Consider the following 21,272-nt stretch of genomic DNA (forward strand, 5'->3'; position numbering starts at 1 on the left):
GGAAAAGGTATGGAATTAAAGATATATACATGCAGATGGGTTCGGGAGGATGGCACGGAGAACAGTCTCTATTGTTCCTGAGCTGTAACATGGCTGCTCCCACAAGCACATTTGTTTTTATTCAGGGAAATAAACATGGTCTATTAGCAATTCAATTGTTTCCAAGACAACCCCCACCATACCATTCAAATCTAACTTTACACCAGTAAGAAACTAGCTTCCAGTCTCTTCCAGAGAACATGGGTGGGACAAGTGAGAATCAGGTATAGTTGTGTGTTAACTAGGCAGGTGAGGTGGGGGGTTGGGGCCAGCACCTCTGTCCCCAAGATATATCCAAATTGCCAAATACCCTGTTTATTGTTTTGGTCCCCAACACTGTTCAGATCCAGGAACCATCTCTTCAGGATCTCTGTCAAATGCACCATTCCTGACCAATTTCTTACACTCTATGGCTCTTCATAACCTGTTAGTATTGAAACAATAAAGATATTCTTGTCCCTGCAGTTCCCTGATACCACTGACTTAACGATGTTTGTTGCATAAATACTCATGATATGGCATCATCCATCATACTGCCCATGAATATTATCTTCCAATGGCTCTCTCAGTGTGTTACCATGTTCTATTAATGATGAAAATGATGACAGAAAAACATGGTCATTTTCTGGTCATGTTAAATTTATCACTTGGAATTTTATGGCATAAATGTAGAGCAACATGTCTTCCAACCATGTCTTCTCTTGAAGTCTTTAGGCTGTAATCACTGTAGAATGTGATCTCTTTTAATGTTAACTGAACTATTTCTTTCTACACACCACCACCAACAAGGAAATAGAAGGGCCTGCGGGTGAAGCTAGAAGTCCCATTCACTCAAGGAATGTCCTTCACTTACCTGATCAACCCAGGAGAGTATGGTGTCACCACATCAGTGGAAGGCAAGAGAAGATCTTGATCAGAAATATCCATCTGTATTGTGGGGCAATGGTCTCAGAAGCCCGTGAAGGAGACAGTGGCAGACAGGCAGGCCGAGAGCTGGCTGATACAAGGTGCTGAGCCTGGGGAGAAGACGAGGTGACAACCCTGATGGCATGGTGGAAGGCACACAGGAAAAGAACACCTGTTACCACCTCCCACCCCGAGAGGCTGTAGACTGGAAGAAGAATTAGAGTTAGAACACTGGTGGACAGGAGCCAACATGTGGGCTCACACAAGTGGCTAAAGACCAAGGGTCAGCAATGAACTTTCCAAACTCCAAGTACCATGTGTGTCCTTTGACCATAGCCATGCCTCTGTGGGAGTAACGAAGTGATCATTTACATGCGAGGTAACGGAGAGAGTAACAATGCTGCAACCCTTCTCATAACCTTCCCCAGGGCCATGATCATACAAATCTCTCACCTCATCTGAGGCATTATATGGACAGTTTCCCCCCATTTTTAAAATGAAAATGTTAAAAAGAAGCAAGAACTATTTAAACAAAGAGGGAATTTTGGTAGGAAATTTGCAGACATGACATCTCTGGTCTTTTGCAGAAATGTCATTATCTCTAAGAGGCTTATACCTTGCATAAGAACCATAGACAGTATCAGCTAATGCCATCTTCTTCCCAGAGAAAAGGAAGATTGTGAAAGTGGGGGTCAAGAAGTCTCTGGTTCCGTATCGGGATCTTTCTGAAGGTTCTTCATAAGGGTGTATGCACAGGCAATGTAATATATTCCTATAAGGTGACAGATTTTGCAGAGTAGTCTTAATAAAGGAAGAGGGTGAGTAAACACAGTGCTTCTCCTGGAGGGGGTGGGGGGATAACATTGCTAAAGTTTGATTGAAGCTAATGTTTCAGAGAGAAAAAAAAGAAATGCAGTAATAAGGATAGATCGTAAGCAGAGATCTGATGAAAAAGATCAATTTCAAAGACTATTGGCATCAGACCCTAAACATTTTTTTAAATAAATTTCTATCCTAAATCTCTACAGTGAATAAGTATAATGCTTACATTCATGAAAGCAAGTTATTTAAAACACACAAGAAAGCAGATTATATCTAGATAAGTGGCAAAGCTAAACTGTCAGTAACTTATAGTCTCTGATACCCAGGGCTTCCATCATAACTATAGAGTTCTAATATATCAAAATGGTTTGTTCATTAGCCAAAAGTAAATTCCACACTCATAAAAAAGCATTTTTTTTTTATGGAATAGATAGTCTCAGGCTGCCTACTCTGTGTTAAAAATACTGTATTCCCCTGAAGGCACACAGTTTGGGCAGGAAAGAGAAAATCCTGCACTCACTTGTCATTCATGGTCTTGGTTTTAAACTGCTTCTTTCTCATTCCTGCCATCTTGGTACATCAAGCTTTCAATACCTTAGGCCAGTGGTTCTCAAAATTTTGAAGTCGGGGCGCATTTAAAATCCTACAAATAATTGTAGGCGCACTATATACAAATTTCTGAGAAATATGTTGTAATAATTAAGTCAAATGTTAAAGAAAATAATATAAAGTCCAAGCATGCTTTTATGGTAATTAAATGAAATAAATACAACAAAATTAAATTTATTTTGACATTAAAAAACATTTTTATGTTATATTTTTTGAGTTATGCTTTTGAGAATTCATAAAAAAGAGGTTAAAAAATTTAAAAAAAGACAAAATGTTATCTTTTTATATATAGAGATACATTCATAGTAAGATTTAGTAAATTCGGCAGGTCCCGGTACGAATGTGTTAAGTTTTTTACTTCTTGTGTTTATGAGAAACATGAGCCTGATGTGTCCTAGTGATTTCTTCAATGTCTGGGCATATATTTGAAAAGCAAACTCTCATTTTCTCATCATTACATTGAAGAATTCCTCTCTTTTTACTCTTAATTGTGTTGAGTGCAGAAAACCCCCACCGTACGTATCATCTTAACTTTACACCTAACAAAGGATAGAAGAAACTTGCCTCCAGTCTTTCCGGGGAACATGGGGGGTAGTGTAAACAATCCAGCACTACAGTTTAACAGTCTTTTGCAACCTAATCAGGCAAATGAGGTGGGGGGTTGGGCAGACTGTCAGCTCACAGCCAATTCCCCACACCTCTGTCCCCCCAAAAATCTAAACTCCAAAAACCCTGTTGGTTTTTTGGTCCCCAACAGGCACATATTTCTCTGGAATACCATAGGGCACACCTGGAAATCTTCTAGGGCACACCAGTGTGCCCTGGCGTACACTTTGAGAACCACTGCCATAAGCCATAAATGTTGCTGCTTTTTTTCTCTATTTTACCTGATGTGACTGTGGCTTCAATTGTCTGGGTCCAGTTAACAGTTCTTCTTACGATGATAATTGCTTCTGGCTGGGCAGGTAGACATGCATTCTGCCTCGGTGCTGGCCAGGGTGGGAGGCACTGCCAGTGGGCTACCCTGTGAACAGGAGGCAGCCTGGGCAGTAACCAACATACCCTTTGTCTGAAATCACTGTCCCTTGGGAATTGCAGATGGGCAAATCATTTGCACTAAAAATATTACTTGGACTACAATACAATGGAGAGGGCATGCTATCCTGGGCAGTGTGATCTCTGGAAAGGAAAGTTAATTGAAAAGCCACCTAGTTGGTCATGGAGAGGTCTCACCAGCAAATACTTATCCACATTCGTGCCTCCTTCTACAGGAAATTGCTCTGCCTACAGCTTTGCTTCCTAAGTGGCCACGATTACATGGCATTGCCCTATTCCCTTGGCCATCGCTGACTGGGCAAAAAGTGAATGTCCCACCTGAGGCAGCCTTATTCCAAGGTTGGCCTGGCCCCAAATAATATAAATTGAGTATATTAGTTTTCAAGACCTGTCATAGCAAATTACCACAAACTGAGTGGTTTAAAAAAACAACAAAAAAAACCCAAAACATAGAAACTGCCTGATCAGCTGGTGGCACAGTGGATAGAGCATCGACCTGGGATGCCAACGACCCAAGTTCAAAACCCTGAGGTCACCATCTTGAGTGTGGGTTCATCTGGCTTGAACACGTGGTCACCGGCTTGAGCATGGGATCATAGACATGACCTCATGGTTGCTGGCTTGATAACCAAGGTCGCTGGCTTAAGCCCAAGGTCACTGGTTTGAGCAAGGGGTCACTGGCTTGGCTGGAACTCTACCCCACCCCCGTCAAGGCACATATGAGAAAACAATCAATGAACAACTAAGGTGTTGCAACTCTGAGTTGATGCTTCTCATCACTCTCCCTTCTTGCCTGTCTTTTATTCTGTACAGTTCTGAGACCAGAGGTCTGAAATCAAGCTCCAAAGGCTCTAGAGAAGATTCCTTCCTTGCAGTGTCCGGTGGTTGCCAATAATTCCTTTTGTTCTTTTGCTTCTAGATGTGACACTCTAATCTCTGTCTCTGTTGTCACATGGCTTTCTCCTTGTGCATTTTTTTTTTTTCTGTGTCCAAATTTGACCTCTTCTTTTAAGGAAGAGGATTTAGTCATGTTGGATTTAGGGCCACTCAAATACAGTATGACCTTATCTTAACTTGATTACATCTGCAGAGATTCTATTACAAATAGGGTCATATCCACAGGTACTGGGAGTTAAAACATGAATATATCCTTTTGGAGCACACAATTCCACCCCCAAACACTGGGTCAATCAAAGGTGTTTATCTTGGGACTGTGAACTAAGAGATACACAGAACTAACCAGTTGATAGTCAAGTTCAAAGTAAAATGAGACTTGAGCTTGTATTAGGGCCGTGGTGGCTGAAAGTGGTGTTACTTGGAGCAGAACAGATGTGGGGTGAATGCCAAGGAGCTGGGAAGAGAGAGAGGAAACCAGAGCAGCTGCAGAGGAAGTGGGGCTCCCAGGGTGACAGCGAGGGCTTCTGAAGCAGCCATGCACCCCCTCGACTTTGCCTTCTAGTACCCCTTCTTTCAGTGATAACCACTTTAACAATTTGTTTCTTGAAGCTACTTGAACTAAGAGAGAGAAGTCCAAGGAGAGCCTTTTTGGAGGTGAGGGAACAGAGGCCCAGAGAGCTGTGACCCCAACACAGGTGCTGTCCGCAGCCTGGCCTTCCTCCACTGCCAGCTCCTCTGGGTTCTCTGGGTTCCCAGGGCACCTCTCTGGAAGAGAACTAATTACCCACAAGACACCAGGAACGTGTCGTTTCTCTTTTAAGGTGACCTGGGAGGCACAATAGTTGTTTTTCTATTTCTATCCTGGATTTTGGATTCCCAGCCAATTCCTGGGTGGATATGCAAATAGGCTAGGGTATGCTGATTACTGTTTACCTTTTCCACTAACCTCCCAAATGCTCCAAGGGAAGCTGGCCCAGGGCCTGGAATAAGCCCGGATGACGTGGTCAAGCATGGCCCCTCTCACTCTCAACCTGGATTCCCCTGACCGAGTCTTGCCTGTAGCTGACACAGAACAGACCACTCCATAATTTCCTAACAGTAGTAGACATCCGATTATCACAGCCTTTGAAAGGGAGAGGAGAAGAGAGAGGAGGAAAAAGGGGAGAAGGGAGGGGAGGGGATTTAGTCTGGGTTCATATTACATTCTACCTCACTTATTTCCCACTACTGCCACCTTCAATAAAAAGTTCTGTGTAAGCATAAAAGAATTTGTCATTCCAGGGATAATATAATAGATACTGGTTAAGAACTTCCTTATAGAGTTCTTAACTGTGAATGTCTGCATGACTGATCAGTTCATTTTATTTTACATTTAAATATCACTTAAGAGGAGAAATCCAGTTCGGAAGTTGGAGAAGTGGCTTCCGGTTTGTCATTCTGTTAAACCATGGAGCTCTGAGCAAGGTTTTGATCTGACAAATGAAAATGTGGACACAGGAGGGCCCTGGTTCACTTCCTGACTGACCCATGACTCCCCTCACACTCACCTCGCTGTCCTCTTAATCGCAGAGGTTATAGAGAAGGGGAGGAAATTTACCCAATTTGCCTGTCAACCATGGGCAGGAATATGGAGAAATTTACCGCAGATTATCTCATTTAATCCTCAGAATCACTTTTTTAAAAATAGGTTTAATAAATGAGGAACAGGAGAATCAGAGAGATTAAGGATATTTCCAGTACTTGAATTTCTGGTTGAGCAGGAAAAAGTGGGAGGTCAATATCACTCTGAACTTGTTATTTTCATGAGCCTTTTCCTTTAGAAGGGATCAGGAAGTTAAAAAGAAGAAGAAGGTTACGCAGCTTTAAGACACAAAATGTTCTCCAAGAGCTTATAATAATGCAGGAAAATGTTTATGTTAAGACATTACATCAAAATAGCCAGATGAAAAATATAAAATAGTATCATCTCTGTGTTACAAGGCTCTCTAAAGTAGCAAACCCAAACAACAAAATAGAGTTACTTTTCCCAATTCTTGAGATAAATACAACAAAATGTTAAACAGTGATGGTGATAGGAATAACTTTTCAGACTTTTTTGTTTTCCTCATTTTCTTAGTATGTCTAGAATGAATAAAAAATGCATTATAATTATCTTCAAGGAAGCAGTCACCGAGAGTTGTGGGTTTAGACAGTGGTGTCTTGTGCTGAGTCAAGGCCATGGAAGGTCGATATGCTGACTCACTCTCTACCATGGAGTCCAAGGAACTGAGTGCCTAGGGACCATCTCCAATCCTCCTTAGGACTGTCCCCACGGGAAATGTAGCCACCACTGCTACTTGGTGGAGAACAAGGGAGCAGCTGGGAGGCCATCTCTCCCTTTCCAGGTACCCAACCATGACAACCCCTGACTCTGTCCCGGGCACTATAAACATAATGACTAATAAGACCGGGTCACTCTGGTGGAGGAGACAGTTAATTTCAGAACAGTGTGACGAGGGCTGAAGCAATGTGCACAGGGTGTCATGCACTTGTGTGCTCATGGCAAGCTGCAAGAATACCAGCCTGGGGTGTGGGGAGGGCTTCCTGGAATGGGCGTGACCTGGCCTGGCAGTCAACAGGTCATGACACCGAAATCCAATCCATGTTCAGCCTGGCTGCTCCTTCCTTTTGTCCACCTCCCTCCACACCCCCAGGGCGAAGCTGCTCAAGCTGAGTGGATAGGAGCTTGGGGTGAATGAGAGGAGGAGAAGAAGGAAGTCAACTCCAGCTGAGGGAGGGGCTGTGCAGGGAGAGGTGGCAAAGTGAGTCTGTTTAGGGAACTGCAAGTGGTCTGTGTGGTTAGAGCTCGGGAGGAGTCCTTTCTGAAGCTTCTAAGAAGCCACTGAAGGGTTTAAACCAACTGACCTTAAGGACATTAGGCCAGATTTGATGTTTAAGAAGATCGCTGCAGGACAGTGCACTGAATGAGCAGGAGGAGACCGCTTTGTGGCAGATCAAGGCACACAGGGCGGGAGTTTCACTGTGGCTGAGAGGCCAAGCTTTCTGTTCAGTCCTGCGTCAGGGCAAGAGTCTGTGGTATGTGTGTGAGCATGCTGTGTGTGTGTGTGTGTGATTGTAAAGCCAGTAGCCACGGTCACCATCACAGCCACCTGGCCCATGCAGGTTCACATTTAATTCAGTTGGTAATGAAACAACGGAACCGATCACTGGTGGGCCATCATCTTTAATCCTAGCTTGCACCCGGCGGGCAAGTAAAAACACACACTGGGCTCCAAAATCCACTCATTCAGTGCTCACAAAGCTACTGACTTATCCAAGTTTCCTAGAATCAAAGTTTCTACCTCACCAGCCTTATTCACCTCTGTTCCCCATCTCCTTCTTTTTGCACAAACTCTGCACAAACTGGCTTCTCCTTCAGCACTCCATCATCTTGGCTGTTTCTCCTGGCCTCCTCCATGTGGCTTTTCTCTGCTCTCCTCTCTAATGCTATTCTCAGGAATCAAGAGAGAGCAAGCTCCCAGTCTGCCCCATATTATAGTGTAGAAATCAAAATCTTTAATCCAATACACAAACAAAGAAGTCTCTGATACAAAGTCACTTATTTGAGGCATAATGAAATTCCTCATGAGAGTGCACCATCCCACATCAGGCAACAGTCAAGGGTGTGGGGAGAAGCTTAGTCTTAAAACTAAGCCTTAGGTTATAATGACCCTGCCTGCTTACAGCCTGTCCCCCACACCCAATATAAACTATAAGCAAGCAAACATATATATTATATTTACAAACTTATTTGACCAACAATGATGTATGTAAGGAGGTGTGTGGTATACAATATGTGTATGTATGTGTGTGTGTGTGTGGTATGTATTAAGTGTGGTGTGTATATATGTAGTGTGTATGTGTGAGCATGTGGGGTGTGTAGTATGTCATGTGTGTGGTATATAATGTGGTATGCTATGTGGTGTGTGTGTGTGGTATGCGACATGTGTGGGGAGTGGTGTGTGGTGTGTGTGTGCGGTGCGTGGCGTGTGCAGGGAATGGTGTGTGCAGGGATTGGCATGTGCGGGGAATGGTATGTGCAGGGAATGGCGTGTACAGGGAGCAGTGTGTGGTGTGTGCAGGAAATGGCGTGTACAGGGAGTGGTGTGCATGTACGGTATATGACGTGTGCAGTGTGTGACATGTGACGTGTGTGGTATGTGGCATGTGCATTGTGCGGTGTGTGGCGTGTGTGTGCGATGTGTGACATGTGCGGTGTGTGACGTGTGCAGTGTGCGTGTGTGGCGTGTGCTGGGCAGGGTTATGGGTCAGGTGCACGGGCCCCATGGGCACTAACGGCAGGGGCTGCTCCCTGGGGAGAGCAGCTGCTGGCCTGCGGCTCTCCCTCCCAGAGGTGGCCCTGCACAGCTCCCACCTTCTGGGTTCTTGCTCCACTCCATGTGCGCCGGCCCCCGTTCTAATCTACTTAGTTGTGCAAGGAAAACGTCTGTCAGCATGTATCTGAGTCTTTCAGGGTCGTTCTCATCCTTTCTGTTTGCAAGTCAGGTGGTGAGCACTGAGTAGAGCAGGGGGCGGGAACCTATGGCTCGCGAGCCAGATGTGGCTCTTTTGATGGCTGCATCTGGCTCGCAGACAAATCTTTAATAAAAAATAATACTGTTAAAAATATAAAACATTCTATGTATTACAATCCGTTCATTTCCTACCACTCATGTTCATGGTAGCGGGTGGTTGGAGCCAATCACAGCTGTCCTCCGGGACAATACCAAATTTTTATTGGATAATGTGTAACGTACACAGGTTGTTGTGAGGTCAGGAAGTAAACCTCCCTCCTTTTAATCAAGTAGTCAGCTAGCTAATTGCAGAAACCCTTTTGACAAAGAAAATGGCTAAAAGAAAAAAAGATAGAAGTATCATACTTTTCAGCAGGAATGGACAGAAGAATTCCCCTTTGTGGAGAGAGAAGGTTCTGCAGTGTGTCTAATATGCAATGATGAAATTGCATGGATGAAATGGTCAAATATAAAGCGGCACTTCAACACACGCCATATTACATTTGCATCAAAATATCCAGCGGGGGACAGCAGGAAGAAAGCATGTCAAGAGCTACTGTGCAGAGTGCAAGCTAGTCAGCAGCAACTCCGTGTTTGAACCCAACAAGGTGACTGGAATTCGGCTAGCTTTTCTGGTGCTTTAGCAATTGTGAGAAACAGAAAGCCATTCACAGATAGGGAGTATGCCAAAACATTCATGCTTGATGTTGCCAATGAACTTTTTGACGACTTTTTGGATAAAGACAAGATAATTAAATGAATAAAAACATGCCTCTGTCAGCAAGAACTGTTCACGATCATACCATCATGATGGCAAATCAAATTGAGGTGACACAAGTGAAGGACATAAATGCAGCACCATTCTTTTCTCTCACTTTGGATGAGTCAACAGACATAAGCCATTTATCCCAGTTCAGCATGATTGCAAGGTATGCTGTTGGTGACACACTATGTGAGAAAAGTCTTGCTGTTTTGCCTATGAAAGAGACAACAAGAGGGGAGGATTTATTCAAGTCTTTCACTGAGTTCGCTAAAGAAAAAAATCTACCGATGGATAAACTTATTTCTGTGTGTACTGATGGTGCTCCGTGCATGGTGGAGAAAAACAGAGGATTCATAGCGCTTCTTCGTGAACATGAAAAGAGACCCATCCTAAGTTTTCACTGCATCCTACGTCAGGAGGCGCTTTGTGCTCAGATGTGTGGTGAGCAGCTTGGTGAGGTGATGTCACTTGTCATTTGGGTGGTCAACTTTATTGTTGCCCGGGCTTTAAATGATCCCAGTTTAAAACACTGCTGGATGAAGTTGGGAATAATTATCCTGGTCTGCTTCTGCACAGCAATGTGCGTTGGTTGTCAAGAGGGAAGGTGCTCAGCCGTTTTGCGACTTGTCTGAGCGAAATCCAGACTTTTCTTGAAATGAAAAACGTCGAGCATCCTGAGTTAGCTAACACTGAGTGGTTCCTGAAGTTCTACTATGTCGTGAACATGACTGAACATCTGAACCAGCTCATTGTGAAAATGCAAGGCATTGGAAATACAGTCTTATCCCTTCAACAAGCAGTGTTTGCATTTGAAAACAAGCTGGAACTCTTCATTGCAGACATTGAAACAGGTCGTTTACTACACTTTGAAAAACTGGGAGAGTTTAAAGATGCATGCACAGCAAGTGACCCTGCTCAACATCTTGATCTCCAGCAGCTAGCGGGCTTCACATCTCATTTCCTGCAGTCATTTAAAGCGCACTTTGGGGAATTTTGTGAGCGCACTCATCTTTTAAGTTCATCATCCATCCACACGAGTGTGCAGTGGACAGCGCCAACCTGAGTTACATCCCCAGTGTCTCTGTCAGAGATTTTGAGCTACAAGCCGCTGACCTGAAGGCCTCAGACATGTGGGTGAATAAGTTCAAGTCACTGAATGAAGATTTGGAAAGACTTGCATGACAGCAAGCAGAGTTGGCGAGCAAACACAAGTGGGGAGAAATAAAAATACTTCAACCTGCAGACCAGCTGATTGTCAAAACTTAGAACGCGCTTCCTGTCACATACCACACTGCAGCATGTGAGTATTGTTGTACTGACAATGTTTGGCTCTACGTATGCATGTGAGCAGTCTTTCTCACATCTAAAGAACGTTAAGACCAACCTACGATCACGTTTAACGGATGGAAGTCTCAACGCCTGCATGAATCTTAACCTCACCACTTATCAATCAGACTACAAAGCCATCAGAAAAATCATACAGCACAAGAAGTTGCATTAATGGTAAGAAGTACTTTATTCATCATTGGTTAGCAACAGCAGAACAATGTTATTAAAAAGAATTCAGAGACTTATTGTATTTTAAAAGTGTTGGTCTTACATAAAATGCGCACATTTACTTGTGTTTAGTGTTAAACATATTGTATGGCTCTCATGGAATTACATTTTAAAATATGTGGCGTTCATGGCTCTGTCAGCCAGAAAGGTTCCCGAACCCTGGAGTAGAGAGTGGGGGCTGTGTGGGAGAAGCTCTTTGTGATGGGAGTGACTGACTGGCACCCTGAAAGAGCTATGTCCAAGTCCCAGTCCGCAGCACCTGTGAATGTGGCCTTATTTGGAAATAGGATCTTTGCAGGTATAACTAAGGATCTCGAGATGAGCCTGTTTTGGATTTAGGGTGGGCCCACAGTCAATGACTGGTGCCGTATAGAGGAAAGGAGACTTGAGACACAGGCACACAGAAGAGAAAGCCATGTAGAGATGGAGATGAAAGTTGGGATGATGTGTCTAACAAGCCAGGGAGTCCCAAAAATCACGGGGACCATCAGAGGGCAGATGCTTGGGTCGGTTTCTTCCTCAGAGCCTCCAAAGGAACCAGTCCTGCTGACAGCTCGATTTTGGACTTCTGGCCTCTGGGACTGTAAGACAGTGAAGTTCTGTTGTTTTAAGCCACCAGCTGTGTGGCAATTTGCTGTAGCAGTCCTAGGAAACCCACATGGTGATACAGTAAAACAATTTGATGAGAGCAGAGGAATTGATACACATCTGGTCACGCAGGTTACTAATCAGAGAGACTATCCCCTCCTCAGACAAGAGACAGTGTCATGGTAGTGACAGTGAAGAGGTAGAGAGATGTAAGAAATCTGTATTCCTCGTGTTTAAGGACACACTCTTCCCTCTTAGACTCTGAGACTCTGAAGTGGGGGTACATCACCTACTTGTCAATCACATACAAAGCACAATGCTGCTTCTCTCTCTCCTGTCACTTATAAACTCTTACTACACAGGTGGTATTATAAAAGATAGCATCTAAAAGGGCCCTGGCCAGAGGTAGAGCATCAGCCCGGCATGGAATGTCCTGGGTTCAATTTCCAGTCAGGACACACAGGAGACGTGCCCATCTGCTTCTCCTCCCTCCCCCCCCCCCCATTCTCTTTCTCTCTCTTCTCCTCCCACAGCCACCACTTGATTGCTTTGTGAGCGTATTGGCCTGGGTGCTGAGGATGGTTATTAGAAGCCTCCACCTCAGGCACTAAAAATAGCTCGCTGTGAGCATGGCCCCAGATGGGCAGAACATTGGCCCCAGATGGGGTTGCCCGATGGATCCCTCTTGGGGCGAATGTGGGAGTCTGTCTCTCTATCCCCCCTCCTTTCAGTTGGAAAAGAAGAAAAAAATTAAATAAAAGATGGCATTTAAAATGAGAACAGGTATGACCCTGGCCAGTTGGCTTAGTGGTAGAGCGTTGGCCTGGCGTGCAGTTCGATTCCCAGCCAGGGCACACAGGAGAAGCGCCCATCTGCTTCTCCACCCCTCCCCCTCTCCTTCCTCCCTGTCTCTCTCTTCCCCTCCCACAGCCAAGGCTCCATTGGAGCAAAGTTGGCCCCGGCGCTGGGGATGGCTCTGTGGCCTCCATCTCAGGCGCTAGAATGGCTCTGGTTGCAACAGAGCGAGAACCTAGAGGGGCAGAGCATCGCCCCCTGGTGGGCGTGCTGGGTGGATCCCGGTCGGGCGCATGCGGGAGTCTGTCTGACTGCCTCCCGTTTCCAACTTCAGAAAAATTTTAAAAAAAATTTTTTTTTAATGAGAATGGGTGTAGAAAGGTGTCTTGAAACTTTAGCGGAGGCCCCACATTTCAAAGACAAAAGAGGAAGTGCCAAGTACTCCCTCGTTCCAAAAGCAAGGTAGCAGATCGCCTGGCAGAGCATGCGGAGAGAGTGAGAGGCTGTGCCAGCGCTGCCATCGCCCACCTCCCGGCTGAGAAGGAGAAGGGGGAACCTCTGGGAGGGGCTCCCGGGGGGGTTCTTGGCAGAGGGGCATGGGTGTGCCCTGCCTGCTGTGGCAGCAGCCCAACACCTTTCACTTTCAGTTTGGCAGGGCAGGAATGACTCGCGCTCGGGGACCACGGAGACAGAGGCGGCCCCGTTATTCTGAGAGGAACCCCGTCCAAACAGGCAACCTGGTGGGGGTCTGGGAGCTGGGGAGGGACCCCAACAGTTGAATGAGCCTCTCTCTGGGAACCTGGACCTGAGTAAGAACTCACAAGCAGACACCTGAGAAAGGTGTCATTTCTGTCCAGAAATTGTCAGGTGAGAGACTCGTCAGTCAGGGGACCTCCATAGACGCCACAACTGCGCGGCCTGGCCTGGCTTTCCTCATGCCCCGGGCACGGAGAGTGAGTAGTCGCACCCTTCCCGTTCAGTATTCCCTGCTTTCGCTCCAGCCGCAGACCTTCGAGTGCCCTATCCATGGGGGCCCGAAACAGTATCCAAATGGTGGGAAGGAGGTAAAACAATGCTGTAAAGAAAGAAACTACAACTAAATTATCCTCCCGGCACACATTTCTCTGCCTGATGTAGGCTGGACCCAGGCAAGGGGAAATTTTAAGGGCTTTTGAGTTTCACTGTCACCCTGGACTGGACTTTTTTTTCTTTTTTGGACAAGTTTTTAGCTGTGACTTTATTCATGTTAGTTCAGTAAAAATGTACTCGCCCTGGCTGTAGAGATTGGTTGGTTAAGCATCGTCCCAAAGCACAGGTTCGATTTCCCGGCTTAATTCCGTGGTCAGAGCACATACAGGAACAGATCAATGTTCCTGTCTTTCTCTCTGTTCTTTCCTCTCTCTAAAAATCAATAAAATAAACATTTTTTAAAAGTATTTGTTTTATAGCCTATAAATAAAGTGACCACCAATTTAGGTAGCATACAGGTCACCCTTCTCTGTGTGGTATTATTTTAAAGCGGTATTTCTTATAGAAATCTTACTGATCACACAGTAGTTGTAAGAATGTCAGATATATGATATATGCAATCGAAATAAGACAGGCCGATTAAGATCATAAATAGGCCCCGGCTGGGTCCCTCCGTGGATTGAGTGTTGTCCTGGGGGGTCAAGGTCACAGGTTCGATCCCACCCCAGTCAGGGCGTGTATGAGAAGCAACAAATGAATGCACAACTAAATGGAACTAAGTGGAATAACAAGTTGGTGCTTCTTTCTCTTCCTTCCCTCCCCTCTTCCTCTCTCTTGCTAATTCTCGCTTAAATCAATGGGAAAAAAAACTTTTTAAAAGATTATATGTAATGTAAAAAATATACATGTTAAATGTTGGCCATGTGGACACATGCATGGAGTAGGAAGAGTACGTGACAGGAAGTTGGGGGTACCTTTATGATCAGTTGAGTGCTTACACACAGTGAAATGGCCTTTCCCCCTCCATTCTACTAACTAGTGAAAGTTAGTAACTTGCACTAACAGATGCAGGCATTCTACACAAACCTAAACACACAAGAATGAGTTTTGACCTGCTACATACACCATCTCATGTGACATTACTGTCATTTTTCTGTAAGACTCTCATGAAAATAGTCAAGAATAAACCCTATGCAAGTAGCAAGAGGCCTCAAGTCATTTCTTCTATGTTAAACTTAGAAGACATTTAACTCTTGACATTTATATTTGTAAAGAGCATATGTCTCTTTGGTTACATTTACTGAACAATTGACATGTACTTAGAATGGGGGGATTTTGATGAGTGTTTCATCTAATAGTGATAACTGAGGCAGTCTTAAAAATGTGCAAAAGTTTTAATAACATATTTTAATCATTCACTTAAAATATAATACAAGTCATATAAAGCTTTAAACCAAAAGGTAGAAGGGAGTGCATCTGGAGTGTAATGCTTTTAGTTTGTGTGATCTATAGTTTCTACCACTAATGAAACAGATACAACTGCTTGTTTATTTACAAAATCAAGCACTAGTCTGCATTCTTAGAAAAAATCCCCAAACAGAAGAAATGCTGCTTACTCCTTTTTCCTCTGGAGCCTTTTTAGTTTTGGAGAGTTATGCCTGGCAACTTATGTTTAAATGCTCTTATGAAGACTGAACAGAAACCCTTCTATAAAAAGCTAGTAGGGCGGAAGCCCCGGGGTCGATTCCTGGCCAGGGCACACAGGAGAAGCGCCCATCTGCTTCTCCACCCCTCCCCCTCTCCTTCCTCTCTGTCTCTCTCTTCCCCTCCCGCAGCCGAGGCTCCATTGGAGCAAAGATGGCCCGGGCACTGGGGATGGCTCCATGGCCTCTGCCTCAGGCGCTAGAGTGGCTCTGGTCGCAACAGAGCGATGCCCCAGATGGACGGAGCATCGCCCCCTGGTGGGCGTGCCGGGTGGATCCCAGTCAGTCACATGCTGGAGTCTGTCTGACTGCCTCCCCGTTTCCAGCTTCAGAAAAAAAAAAAAGCTAGTAGGTTCTTGAACCCAATGACATCTCTTTGAGTGCCTTTAAGTTATTGCTTGAATTCCAAGTCCCTGTGGGGGGTGGGGGAGGATTAAAGTAACTCCAAGGTCTATTTTATTGGCAGTGTAAGGTGCAAATTTTTTTATTTATATATTTATATACTTCTAACATTTGAAAATCAGAGCCTAGGTAAAATAATGTAATTTTTCCAAAACTGAATGTACTCTTGGAGCTCAGTTTTTCTGCTTGAATGCTACCGCTTGGATGACCTGTGATTAGGTAAATTGATCAGTCCCAGTTAGTAACATCCCTGTTATCCTTGGTAAGGGTGTAAAACATTCTAGACTAGATGGATTTTGCTAGTTTTATGCAGGCATTTTTATTCTGAATGTCTCCAGAGAGGCATATACCACATGCAGGAATCCATCTTCATCATTCTCACTTCCAGACACCAGAGATCGCCATGGAAACGCTCACCACTCAGTGTCCCTTCGCCAATAGAAAGCAGGCTTGATTAGTATTCAGCTGTATGCCCTTCAGATTATTTTGATTAATTACTCATGTTGACACGATCTGGTCCAGGAAGCTTGGCATTAGCCAGTACAGTGAGCTGCTTCTCATCCTTGTATCTTGCTATTCTCCCGGGGACTTGGGTAGGAGGCTGTTCTTGCATCAGTCAGGCACTGTCTACTCTTTGTTGAAGGTGTGAAGCTGTTTGAAAGTCCTTTCCCACCACAGGGAGAGGGAGACTGAGCTGGTGGCAGGTTGGGTAGGGGCAGCTGCTGTGACTCAGGCAACGGTGACTACCATTGTGTCCCCCAGCTCCACAGCTGGGTCGGCTGGAATGGCTTGTTTTATCATGTGACAGTCTTGCCTGAGACACTCTTCCAGAGCTGGCCTGTAATGGATCCGCAAGGCAGGTGAGAGGGGGGAGAAGCAAGGAGACACACTGCAATCTGCTTGCGTGTGCCCAGCCTAGCTCATTTCGTAAGCCATCCGCGGGAGGGTCAGGAGGATTTGGGGACTGAGTGGTCACCTGTCAAACAAGATGAATCTCTTCGTGGTCACCATTTATTTTGTGTTAGGGTTCAGGACAAATCCCACAACACCACACAACATGGCTTTATTGGGAGAAGGGAAGAATTACTGGGTTGGGTCCTCAAGGGGAGAGAGGGCAGGAGGCTTCATTCTCCAATCATCCCATGAGGAGGAGTCCTGGGCTGGGCCTCCGCAGGATATGCAGCATGAGTCTACCTTCCAATGGAAGGAATTGATACTGTAGGGGACAAAAAAGTTTTCCTGAAAACCCCCCTTTTTTTTAGTGAGAGGAAGAGGCAGAGATAGACTCCCACATGCACCCGGCCCAGGATCCACCCGGCAAGCCCACCAAGGGGCGATGCTCTGCCCATCTGGGGCCCTTGCTCCATTGCAACCAAAGTGTAGGGGTATCTAGCCAAGCCAGTGACCTCGGGCTCAAGCTGGGGATTCTATACTCAAGCTGGTGAGCCTGCGCTCAAACCAGCAACCTCAGGGTTTTGAACCTGGGTCCTCTGTGTCCCAGTCTGACGCTCTATTCACTGCGCCACTGCCTAGTCAGGCTCATTACAGAATTTTAAAAAATGATTGAAAAGACCAATATGATTATCACAAAGGTAGTTATTACATAAATTATGTCACACAGTTCACTGACCATAATGCAACTATAAAAATAATATATAATGACAATCCACAATTCATTGTTAGGTAAAAAATTGGCATTGTCATCCAAACAGTGTCTATTCTGTGCTATTATTTGCGTAAAAAATTGTTATGATGGGAGTATATATATATGGTCTTGTACAAGTAAAAATATTTCTAGAAAGATATGCACGAAACTAGCAATACTGATTGCCTTCAGGAAGGGGCACTAGGTGGCTGGGGGCAGAGGTGTCAGATACTTCACTGAAATATGTTTCATGTCTTTTAAACCATGTGAACGTATTATGCATTTTGAAATAAATATGGCTTAAAAACAGCATATAAAAGCTTAGGTTTACTATCTCTTTCAGACAGCCTTTCTGCATTGCTCATAGCCTTTTGTCAAAATTTGTATTACAGCGTGTTTCTGGATTCTTCAAGGCAGTAGAGTCTATTATTGTTCTTTAAGAGTGTGGGTCGCAGTCAGAGAGACACAGGTTGAGAGCTGGTTCCACCAAGGCCTGGCATTGGGAATTCAGACAAGTTGCTTTACCCGAATCCCAGATTCCTCGTTCACAAAATGCTCACCGTGCGGCATCTAGCTCTAGAGCAAGTGATCCAAAAGAGAGCTGGTGCCTTTAATGACCTCCACCAAGGTCACAGCCATCACCTCTGCCTTACTGTACTCCTTAGAAGCCAGTCACTGATCCAGCCCATAGTCAAGGGGTAGGAAACCAGGTTTTACCTCTTGAAGGGAGGAATGCCAAAGAATCTGTGGATGTATTTTAAAACCGCCGTTAAAAACGTAGCCATAGAATTTATCATTCAAACTCAAACATGTTAAGAATAAACGGTGGTGTTAATAATCAAGTCTGGACAGTAAGCACAAACTGGGACTTGCCTGGGCACACCAGGACACGTGGTCTCTGACCGAGCAGTCCTCCCATACCTCTCCTGGAGATAAATCTCAGACCAAGACACGTTTGCAAATACCTGTTACAAACTGACTCCCAAAGACTCATACTTCTTGCTCTGTGGGCTCAGTGTAATGCTAGCTCCCTGCTCATCTAGGAACTCCAAAAGCACTTTGCCTGAAAGGCTATTTCCCAGACAAAATGAGAAAATGCTCTAACTGAAGATCAGCTAAGTATCTAATTGGATCAGACAAGAGGATCCTCTTAAGAGAAGACACACCGGACAGAAATATAAATCTAGGAGCCATTCCCGAGGTGTCAGGCTGCCAGGCTCTTCAGATGGCACATCAGTCATTTTGCCACTGAAAAGATCTTACACTATCCCTTTAAAATTCCCTGAAGCGCAGATTCAGAGCAATTTTTGATGCTCTTGCAGAAATGCCATCCAGAATATGACACCTTAGATATGTTACCTACCTTCCAAGAGTGGATTTATGATTAGAATACTTCATCTCCTTGGGGACGGACTAAAACTAAACAGATGCCTGCATATCACACTACCTATTGCTGCAGTACTTAAAGTAAATTTCAGACGGTGTACAAAACTCAGTAACTGGGTCCCTAAGCAACCTTCAGCTTTGAACAATTCCACTCTAAACCATCATTTCAAGGGGAAAATGAAGCTATAGACAAGAGAGGTTCAGACTGGTAGTAACAGATACTTTTCCTACAGAAATTTCAATGATAAAGTATTTTCCTTCAGAGTATGTTGCTATAAAATCTAAGCAGAGCTAACCCAGAACCAAATTGTCTCTCCTTTTCCTTCACGCAGTAGCACTATCCTCAGAGCCTTTGTCATTGATTTCTGTTATGAATAAAACCCTCGTCACCTACTCCAAAAGAACAGCTGTTTTCCAGCCCTTGGTACTCATTCCCAGTGACGATATCACTACAGCAGCATGTGCCCAACCTCATCGATGATGTCATGCCACCTCACAGTGCTAAAATCCAGTGCTGTGCCCCAAGTGGCTTTCAGACATCTTGTCTGATATTCAAGTTGTGCCATAATTTGGCCCAGCATTATCTTATAGAAAAACAATATTAGCCACGTACGTACTTAAAATGTCCAGTAGTCACATTAAAATAGTAAAAAGAAATAAGTGGAGTTACTTTTAGCAATATATTTTATTTACTCCAACATAACCTGAAGGGGTTCAGAGTCTGCCATCCCAAAGTATGCCAGGCTGGCAGAAGGATATTTTGGCTGAAGGCAGTTGAAGCAGATATGAGCAAAGCTCTCTGTCTTCTCCCATTCTCTTAGAAAGGGCAGGAGGATTCTTTTTTTTTTTTTTTTTTCTGAAGCTGGAAATGGGGAGAGACAGTCAGACAGACTCCCGCATGCGCCCGACCGGGATCCACCCGGCACGCCCACCAGGGGCGACGCTCTGCCCACCAGGGGGCGATGCTCTGCCCCTCCGGGTCGTCGCTCTGCCGTGACCAGAGCCACTCTAGCGCCTGGGGCAGAGGCCAAGGAGCCATCCCCAGCGCCCGGGCCATCCTTGCTCCAATGGAGCCTTGGCTGTGGGAGGGGAAGAGAGAGACAGAGAGGAAGGAGAGGGGGAGGGGTGGAGAAGCAGATGGGCGCTTCTCCTGTGTGCCCTGGCCGGGAATCGAACCCGGGTCCCCCGCACGCCAGGCCGACGCTCTACCGCTGAGCCAACCGGCCAGGGCCATGCAGGAGGATTCTTAATCCCTGCAGACAACTCTAGAGTCTTTCAGCCCAGGGATGGCATTGGAACATTTTACAGAAAGCTTTCTAAAACAACCTATGTCTTCCATTAGTTCTCCATCCATAAATTTATTGTCTTCCCATAATTTGTTGCCCCTGAAGCTCAAAGCCCCTTTCCTTTGTCTTGTTCCTTCTGTACACATTTACATGGTGTTCTTTGTTAAGATGGTCTATAAGCCTAAGTTCTAAACATCCCTTTGTCTTACTCATCTCTGAGCATGCCTGTGTTTATGAGCTATGCACGCATTAATACAATTCTGTTTGTTTCTCTCTTGTGAACCTAACTTTTGTCAGTCTAATTTAGAGGCACTCAGCTAATGAACCTAAGGTAAGCGAGACAAAAAGAATCCTTCTCTACAATGCAAATATAATTCCACCATATAAGCATTATAAAATATTAATAAGGTATTATATTTTTTAATTTATTGTTCAGATCTGGTATGTATTTCACATGTATAGCAATTTGACATTTACAGCACATTTCTATTTGGACTAGACACATTTCAAACGCTCAGTAGCCACGTGTGGCTAGCAGCTACTGTATTGGAGAGTATAGACTAGTTCTTTTTCTTTTTCAGAGACAGAAAGAGAGAGTCAGAGGGATAGATAGGGACAGACAGACAGGAAGGGAGAGAGATAAGAAGCATCAATCATTAGTTTTTTGTTGCAACACCTTAGTTGTTCATTGATTGCTTTCTCACATGTGCCTTGACCGTAGGCCTTCAGCAGACCGAGTAACCCCCTGCTGGAGCCAGTGACCTTGGGTCCAAGCTGGTGAGCTTTGCTCAAACCAGATGAGCCTGCGCTCAAGCTGGCGACCTCGGGGTCTCGAATCTGGGTCCTCCGCATCCCAGTCTGACACTCTATCCACTGCACCACCGCCTGGTCAGGCTAGACTAGTTCTACCAGACCTTGACCCCTTAAATTCCTGTCAATCACAATACTTGTTCTTCCCAGAAAATACACCATGATTATTTGCCTCCTATCTTGGTAGGCACTGTTCCCTTTTCTTAGAACTGCCTTCTTCTATCTCAGTCTTTTGACTCTTGCCTTTATCATCTCAAATGCAAGACACAGCTTTTACACCTGGACCAGATATACTCACTTACTTACCTTATTCTATTAAAGGTGATTGCAATGTATGCACACACATCAGTTTATCTTTATTGTCTTCTTGAGAGAAAGTATTGAGATTTATTTTTTTTTTATTTTTTTTTAAAATTTTATTTTTTTAATGGGGTGACATCAATAAATCAGGATACATATATTCAAAGATAACAAGTCCAGGTTATC

General features: G+C 44.7%; 1 long non-coding RNA gene across 1 annotated transcript in view; it reads right to left on the reverse strand.

The window, feature by feature from the left end:
* The window catches only part of LOC136383914 (uncharacterized), a 91,481-nt gene that overhangs the window by 34,383 nt on the left and 35,826 nt on the right, over window positions 1-21,272 (reverse strand). Inside the window, exon 2 of the long non-coding RNA XR_010747503.1 lies at window positions 893-1,055. This is a non-coding gene — a long non-coding RNA (uncharacterized lncRNA). The remainder of the gene's footprint in view (window positions 1-892; window positions 1,056-21,272) is intronic.

Source organism: Saccopteryx leptura, chromosome 12 (assembly GCF_036850995.1).
Source record: "Saccopteryx leptura isolate mSacLep1 chromosome 12, mSacLep1_pri_phased_curated, whole genome shotgun sequence".
In the NCBI taxonomy this organism is placed as follows: Eukaryota; Metazoa; Chordata; class Mammalia; order Chiroptera; family Emballonuridae; genus Saccopteryx; species Saccopteryx leptura.